The sequence below is a fragment of the Chelonia mydas genome, chromosome 3 (genome assembly GCF_015237465.2).
Source record: "Chelonia mydas isolate rCheMyd1 chromosome 3, rCheMyd1.pri.v2, whole genome shotgun sequence".
Classification (NCBI taxonomy): domain Eukaryota; kingdom Metazoa; phylum Chordata; order Testudines; family Cheloniidae; genus Chelonia; species Chelonia mydas.
In genome coordinates, this window is record NC_057851.1 from 9969169 (window position 1) to 9977120 (window position 7952).

The following is a 7952-nucleotide window of genomic DNA, read 5'->3' on the forward strand; positions in this document are numbered from 1 at the left end:
TTAACAAGTATTTGCAGTTAGCGTAGCCAGCTTGCTGTTGCTATTACTCAGTTTAAGTCCTAGGTGAAACACAGAAGCCTCATCTGCTATTTGACACATTTTCAAGGCTTAGGACTAAGTTAGGGATGTCTATGACATTACTGTAGACGACAAGTCCTGTTGTGATTTTCCATGCTGCTCCTCACACTTGGGAAGAGGTCCCCCTAAACATCCACGGAGCACCTCATTATCTTCCTCCAAATGGCGCCACAAAACTCTCCTAAGCTGTGAAGCCTGCAACAAACTTGACAATGGTTAGGCTGCTGTGCCGAAACCGTTGCCTATCATGCTGGCCAAGACTGTTTCCTTGTCCTCCCGCACGAGTCTGTACCCATCTGCTGTCTCTTCCTTACACTTAGTTTGTGCAAGACCCGTCTTTTCCTCTGTGTGTGTACAGCGCCAAACACAATGGGGTTCTGGTCCATGCCCTGGGCTCCCGAATAAATAATAAGAAGAAGAAGATGTAAGTTTCAACGTCATCAGAATTGTTTCAGTTTTTTTAAAACGAGATTTCATTAAAACTGACATGTTCCCCCCGAAAGTTTCCCTGTTGATGAAACAGCAGTCTCAAAAGGAAAAAAATTGTTCCGTACACAAATTTTGGATAAGCTCCATTACTACTGACAAGGACCTGCCTGGAGGAAATATCCTTCTAAGGGTTAAATGAGATTTTTTACATTGACGTCAACGGGGCCAGGATTTCATCCCAGGTAAGCTTCTACAACTGACTGAAGTCGATGGAAAGAGTCCCCCTGACTTCAGTGGGCTTTGGACAATGCCACATAGTGCAAAGCCAAATTCAGAGAACAGCTCTAGCTGGGATGTGCCTTGGCAGCAGGGCCTGTGTTTAAGTATCTGTTTTACACATTTGTTCCCAATGTTGTGTGTGTATCTATGGTATTGTCCTACTTTTAGGTATCTCGCCCATTACAGAGTGTTACAAAGAGTTTAACATTGAAAAATGACCTTAATCATATTGAGGATACTGTGAGCGTGAAAGGGAAGAGGACAGAGCTCCCTGGCCTCACTCTGTGAGGTGATGGCTGCCTCCATCTACGCACATGAATGGGAATGTGGAGGAGGGGCAGAGGCAGGAGACAATGAGGGAGGGTGCAATGACTGGGGGATAAGGGGGACAGGTGCCACTAACTCCTTACTGCCCCATGTATGTCCCTTTCTATGTGGCTGCAGGACAAATGGATTCTCACTGTGGGTCCCATCCTCCCAACTTTTTCTTCTTTTTGATGACTCACTTCTTGGTGTCCCAGGTAAGATATAACTAACATCAAGTGATAATATAGAGGAATAAGTTGGTGCCTATATTAGGATTGCCTAACACCCCCCCGCCCACACACACACACCCCTGCTCCCAACAGAACACACACACTCATGTTTCAGCCCTGTGATGTGACAACAACTTGCTTTTATTAAAAGGGGAGTTGCAATCTTTTATCAGTGATAAAAGCTCTCCTGTTTGGATTTCTCCAGCGCACACTGCTCTGTCCAGCCCAAATGTACAGTGCTTCCGGCTTCCATTGTAGCAGGATCTAATCATTCTAGAGGTGAGAGGTTGTCACCAGATTCCCAGAGATCCTGCTGAAACCAGGGGCAGAGCTGTCAGCGACGCCTTCTGCACAGAGGCAAGAGATGGTCAGATTCTTTGCTTATACCCATAAAAATGAAAAATTATATTTAATTTCAGATCAAAAAGCACAGGAAAAATTGTCGCATCAGTGCGGATATTCCCGGTTAATAGTCATTTTCCCTGCTGCAATGTGCAGTTAAAGAGTTGCAGTTGTCATGTGTTTAGACAAGTGAACTACCTGGCATACCAGGTAAATGCAGACTTCTGAACAGGGAAGTCTGCTCACCTGCCCCTAATTCTCTAGGAAGAGAGGAGCGTTCTCTCATTTTTGTAAAATGCACTTCCTATTCGCATTTTGCAAAGTTAAAATGTTGACCAGAACATAACAAATGCAGCAGTGACATGATGCACTAAGGAATGGACACAAAGTATGTATCACACCCTTTTGAAACAGAATGGAAAACATGTATGGCATTTTTTTGGTGTAAATTGAAACTATAAAGGAAACATTTAGTCAAAATTGAAAATTTTCAGCTCCCTCTATTATATGTAGAGAAAAGCAAAGGATAAAAAACTAGACTGTAGAACTGTGTAACTCACGTCCATGTACTGTTCTGTCAAACATATCTTTGTCCACAGCTGAAGCTAAACCAACAGATACTTAGGTGATGACTAATTCTTAAAGAATGCCTGGAAATTCCAGTCCTGCCTCCCAGCTCACATAGGCCTAAACTGACTCTCTTCTGGTGGCAGATCCTTGCTAACTGCCTTGCCTGGTGAGACCGTGGATATCTAGGCATGCTCAATGAGCCAGTCGGGCCACTCCAGGCTAGTTTGCTGGCTCCCAGTCTGCTTGCCTGTGGGAAAACTTGGCGGCCCACATCCCATGTGTCACAGGAAGTTTGAGAAGCCCACCAGCACTTCCTGCAGAGCCATCATTTTGGTCCTCCTGGCACCCCAAGCCAGCAATGTGCAGGAGGCGCCATTTGAAGAACTTGCGCTTTCACTCCTGCTGAAGGAAACGGGCAGCACTTCCGGGAGACTCAGGTGGACATTCCAGTGGAGTTTTCTGACCCATCGAAGGCACCGGACAAAGATAATGGAGGAGGAGGAGAAGGAGGACACAGATATGGTAGATTTGAACTGGCTGATGTTGCTTATGACACCTGGTGGAGCCACTGACTCCGCATACATAGACCAGCATTTCTGCAGCAGGGCCACAAACATGGCTGGTGGGACCACACTGCCATGCAGACCTGGAGTGAGCAGCAGTGGTTCTAGAGCTTTTGCATGGAGAAAGCTACATTTCTGGAGCTTTGTGAGCAGCTGGCCCCCCTCCGCCAGTATTTCCAATGCTGCCAGCTTCTTCGCTCGTTACGTAGGCATAGTCAGTCCTGGTACTCTGACTAAAATCGAATACTTTGCTAATCTCACCCCAGAGATTTATCAGAAACCGGCTGTGGTCCTGCAACTAGGAAGCAGTGAGCTTGGCAAATGCAGGAGATGGCCATTGCAAATGCAGGAGACGGCCATTGCAAATGCAGGAGAGGGTTCACTGTGTTTGCAGCGCAGCAGTCAGAATAAAATGGAAGGGTTAAATGCTGAGCTTCACCGGAACAAAGGGGATTGCCTCTGTTTCCTGCAAGTCAATTGGCAACTTGTGGGACAGAAAGGATAAAGAGCACCAGGCCATGGGGTTGTGGGATAGCATTGGTGGACTCCCTGTCGCCCAAGCCCAGCGAGGCTGTGTCCACATGGCAAAACCACAGGGCTTGAACCCTGAGTGCTGGCTCGACTCGAGCTCAGACCCTCTGTTCCTGGTGGGGGGTCCAAGGACCTGGGGCCAAGTCTGAAAGATGCATGTAGACAGAAAAGGAGTTAGGGCTTGAGCCTGAGCCCAGGCTTACAATTCCTACATGTCCATACAGACATACCCTTTGCATACATTCTTTGTAAATAAATATGATCACACCAAAGAAATACCTAACCCATATAATCAATTTCTCCTCTTAATGGAGACAGCCCACAAGACCCTTAATGTTGGCTAGCTGCTCAGGCCAAGTGGCAATGGCATTTAATAACTTTGACTCATTTTACATCAGGATGTATCTTGCAAGTCTCACACCCCCCTCCCCCACAGTGTAACTAAGATTAAAACTCTGAGGCTTCTCTTCTGTGCGTACTACAGCGGTAAAGTTCTAAAGATGGTGCCTGTTTGCAGAGAGCAGCCATTTTGGTCTCTGAGTTGCTGTAGACTGATACAGAGCTGTAGACTGATATACTGCTCTCTCTCTCCTGGGGACTTTGCGTTGGTTCTTCCTCGGTCTTCCATTTCAGAATAGGGAACACACACCATTTATACACTGAGACTGTTTCAGGCCCCACTCTGTGTTTGTACATGCTGCTCCACCAGTGTGTAGGGGTGTGAAAAAAACACACCTGGCTGCGGGAGAGTTACGTCCATGCATGAGCAGCACAGAGTTGTGTAACTGTCTCTGTGCTGCCCGTCTGGCAAGCGCTGGTGCACAGGAAGTGCTAGAGATGGTCCTGGGAGGTGTCAGGTCTCAGAGGTGCAATCCCTATACCCTTGAACACTATGGAGATTCTGGACTCTTCCATGCTGTGGAGCTGGCCATAAGCAGACTGGGTAAAGCAGGAGTAAGAGCGGCCAGCAGGGTTGTTCCAATATATGCAGAGGACACTCCAACCCCAATGCATCCCAGGTTCTGGGTACCCGAGGCGTATCCTTTGCTTGCTGCCTCTGGGCTGAGCCATGTGTGCTGCACCCCCAAGAGCATTAAACAACAGTTTGGATATAGAAAGGAGAGGAACACATGTTTATATTAATGCAGTAATGTCTCTGCCGTGGAATTGTAAACTTACCGTAAGCAGCAAAAGCCCTGTGTGACACACCTTCCAAAGTGTCTAGTACCATGGGGACAGGGTACATGGCAGTCACCCCCAAAGCATCCACATTGCGATGGGGTCCAAATATTCTGTGCCAGTCCTACACCAAAAAAAGGAGCCTTAATTATAAGTCAGCAGAGCAGGATGAATAAGGGGCTGTTATTTTAACATGGCAGGCATTCCCCCTTGACTGGATTTCACATTCACCGAAGGCTGGCCACATCAGCACCATTAATATCAGCCGGGGCAAAAGTTTACCACAGCTTTAATGCTACAGACATGGCTGTAGTCCTGGGTACATCCAGAAGCAGGCTGTAAACAGAGGGACGAGCACATTCATTAAATGGGGCTCTGGCTCGCTGGATACATTTAGAAATTACCTAAGAGCACAGGTGTCCTTCTCTGCCCCACATATTTAAGGGATGAAATTCTGGTAGCTGCCTGTACCAGACTTTCAATACGAGCTGTTGCTCAGGTTCTGATTCTTCATGGCTCCTAAGACCAATGCACCAGGAAAATTATGGTAAATGCTAAATGACTGAGTAGGATTGAACCAGCTCAGCACTAGGATAGATGGCTGCAACTTTTAGAAACAGAAGGGTTTGATCAAGTTCTTTCTGTCTCGCATGCCTGTCTGAGAGACTCTGCGCAGACATGTTTGTGAAAACTCAGCACTCGGGAATAGTTTCTTCACGACCAATTGCCAACTTTACATTTACCACATGGGCCAGTCCTGTTGAAAAAGTAGACACAATTTCTATAGCCTCAGCCTTTAGGATACCTGGGTTAAAATATTTAACTGGCGGTAGGTGGGCTTTCTCAAAATTATTCACAACCAACAGATATAAATGCAAGACCTACACTGATGCATTGACATTTCTGCACGTTCGGTCTCACCCCGAAATGATGTCATTTCCAGGAATCAAGCCAAGCACATGGATGTGGCAGATTGTTTCTGAGAGACAGTGTGGGTAAGACAAAGGTCTGCCATATTAGAGATCTGGGCTGTTTTCTCACATTGTACTATCTCTCTATGGGGCATGAGGCCTTCCTTAATAATGGGAGCTGTGAAGGCACTGAATAATTAGTACTCATCAGCAGAACTTCAGACAATGATCTCCAGCCCAGAGCACCAGCCCCTTCACCAAAAAAGGGCCTTTCCATCACAGTAGGTCAGAGGAAGAGGATTCCTTTTCTCTTTCTCCCATCTGGATGTTGAGTTCTGTGCATCATGCAGTAGCAAGAGCATGTTCAAGGCAGATACAATATTGGGGATATTTAGCCGCAATCCTCTAGCAATATCTGCTGAGGAAAATCAGAGACAGGAACTGTGGATTTTTCAACAGAATTCAGCCAGAACTAAATGGACTTTTATGATCACAACAAAGATAACTCCTTGACTCCAGTACAATTCCCCTGCCACATTTCCAGTGTCGGCTGCAACCTCGGCATCCATTAGAGCTCTTCAGAAAAAGAGTTGCAAAAAAGTTGCAATGCAAAGTTCTAGGCAACCTTAGAATAGACTTGCCAATCCCCCTCTATATTATCCTTGATTTCACTGAGCTCTTACCAGGAGCAACTTGGAGCACCAACAGAACAGCAAAGAGAAGGTAAAGGATCTTCATGGCTGAACTTTGGCTGGGAACTCAGTGTCACTAGAAAGAAGAGACAGACAGGAGATGGAAAGTCCCTGTATTTATTTGGTGCTGGAGATTGTGAAATGCTGAGCTATAGAAATATTGTCTATAAGTAAACGACATAATATCTGTGCTGCTATTTGTTAGTAATAATATTTATTATCTGTACAGCACCAGAGGTGGTGCAGGAACATTTCAGGGAAATAGAGTTGTGTGCGGAAAGATACGTTTTAAAACACCAGTTGGGTGAGTAATCTTAATTAGCCTGTTACTCACATCAGATTTCTCACAGTTGTGTGAATCACTATTCTTTACCCACAATACAGACTGAAATATTTCATATTTCTTAGTTTTATTAGCCAAAAGAGAATTGAAAGCAATTAGATTACAGAAAGCAAAATAAAGATGGTTAAATAATCATGTTTATAAAATCTGCTAGAATTAATTCAACATGATATGTGACATTATATCAAGAAAGCAGGTAATGAATCAAATCAATTCATGCAATTCTTCTCACAGTCTCCTTACACAGCAAACTTTATCTTAGTTTTACAATACGGGGGAGGTTTAGATTGGATATTAGGAAAAACTTTTTCACTAAGAGGGTGGTGAAACACTGGAATGCGTTACCTAGGGAGGTGGTAGAATCTCCTTCCTTAGAGGTTTTTAAGGTCAGGCTTGACAAAGCCCTGGCTGGGATGATTTAACTGGGAATTGGTCCTGCTTCGAGCAGGGGGTTGGACTAGATGACCTTCTGGGGTCCCTTCCAACCCTGATATTCTATGATTCTATGATTCTATGAATATATTTGGTAGGTGACTTTACTCTGAACATGGAACTATAAATCCATAAATGTAGATTTTTTATCAATTTCTAATTAAACATGTTTGCCAGTGAAATTATAGAACTGCCTGCGGCATTCAACTACACAGCTCCAACATTAGATTTAGAAATTTGGACAAGTTACTTAATGATTAAGTTGGTCAATACAATTAATGATCAGACTTTGAACCTGAAATATAATACTCAGGTAATGATTTAAGCTATTCTAATTTGTCTGGAATTTTACCAGTATTGCAGGCTCTTTTCCCACTTTAAATATTCACATAATCCTAAAAATCTTTAGCTTAAAAGATAAGTCAAAGCTTCTTCCTCTTTTTGAGTACGAGGCTGTCAATTTCTGCTGACCACAAACTGTCGATTTCCAGGGTAAACCCTGAAACACTTAGGGTTCCTTTCAGCAGTCTTTTGCACAGTTTCCTGTTACAAATAGTATTAGGCTTTGAACAGAAAGTTTAACCAGCCTCAGTAGTCTTAAGCATGCATTGACTTACCACCATTTCTAGACAACTAAGATTAAACTTGTTAGTGAAATGTAAGTTTAAATTATGCATTTAAGTCATTTACAGGGTTTTAATTCAGCAGAGTTGCCAATCCTTATGATTTTATTCTAAACTCCCAGCTGCTGGAATGAAGAAGAACTGCATGAGAACCCTAGCTTTCATTTTAAACAAGAGTTGCAGCCTTGCCCTCCTGATTGCAAAGAGAAGCTAGAAAACACGAAACAAGTGTCGTTTACAGGCTCAGAAACCAGAAGGCAAATAAAATGTACCCCAAAGTTGTCATTTTTAACAGTCTCATGATTTAAGCCCATCTCATGTTTTTTTAATGTTTGGAGTTGACGACACTGACTCTGGCAAGTTCTTTCTTAGAAGCGGTTACATTTAAGAAAACCAAGCATGCTTTCCTAATTGATAGAATACTAGGCGCAGTTAACTTAATGA

General features: G+C 44.0%; 1 long non-coding RNA gene across 1 annotated transcript; it reads right to left on the reverse strand.

Moving 5' to 3' along the window:
• Window positions 1-1462: 1462 nt before the first annotated feature.
• LOC122464895 lies at window positions 1463-6187 on the reverse strand. Its single transcript, XR_006289307.1, has 3 exons — window positions 6102-6187; window positions 4508-4631; window positions 1463-1669 (listed from the first exon to the last, which is right to left on the reverse strand). It is a non-coding gene; the product is annotated as an uncharacterized LOC122464895 (long non-coding RNA).
• Between the last annotated feature and the right edge of the window lie 1765 nt (window positions 6188-7952).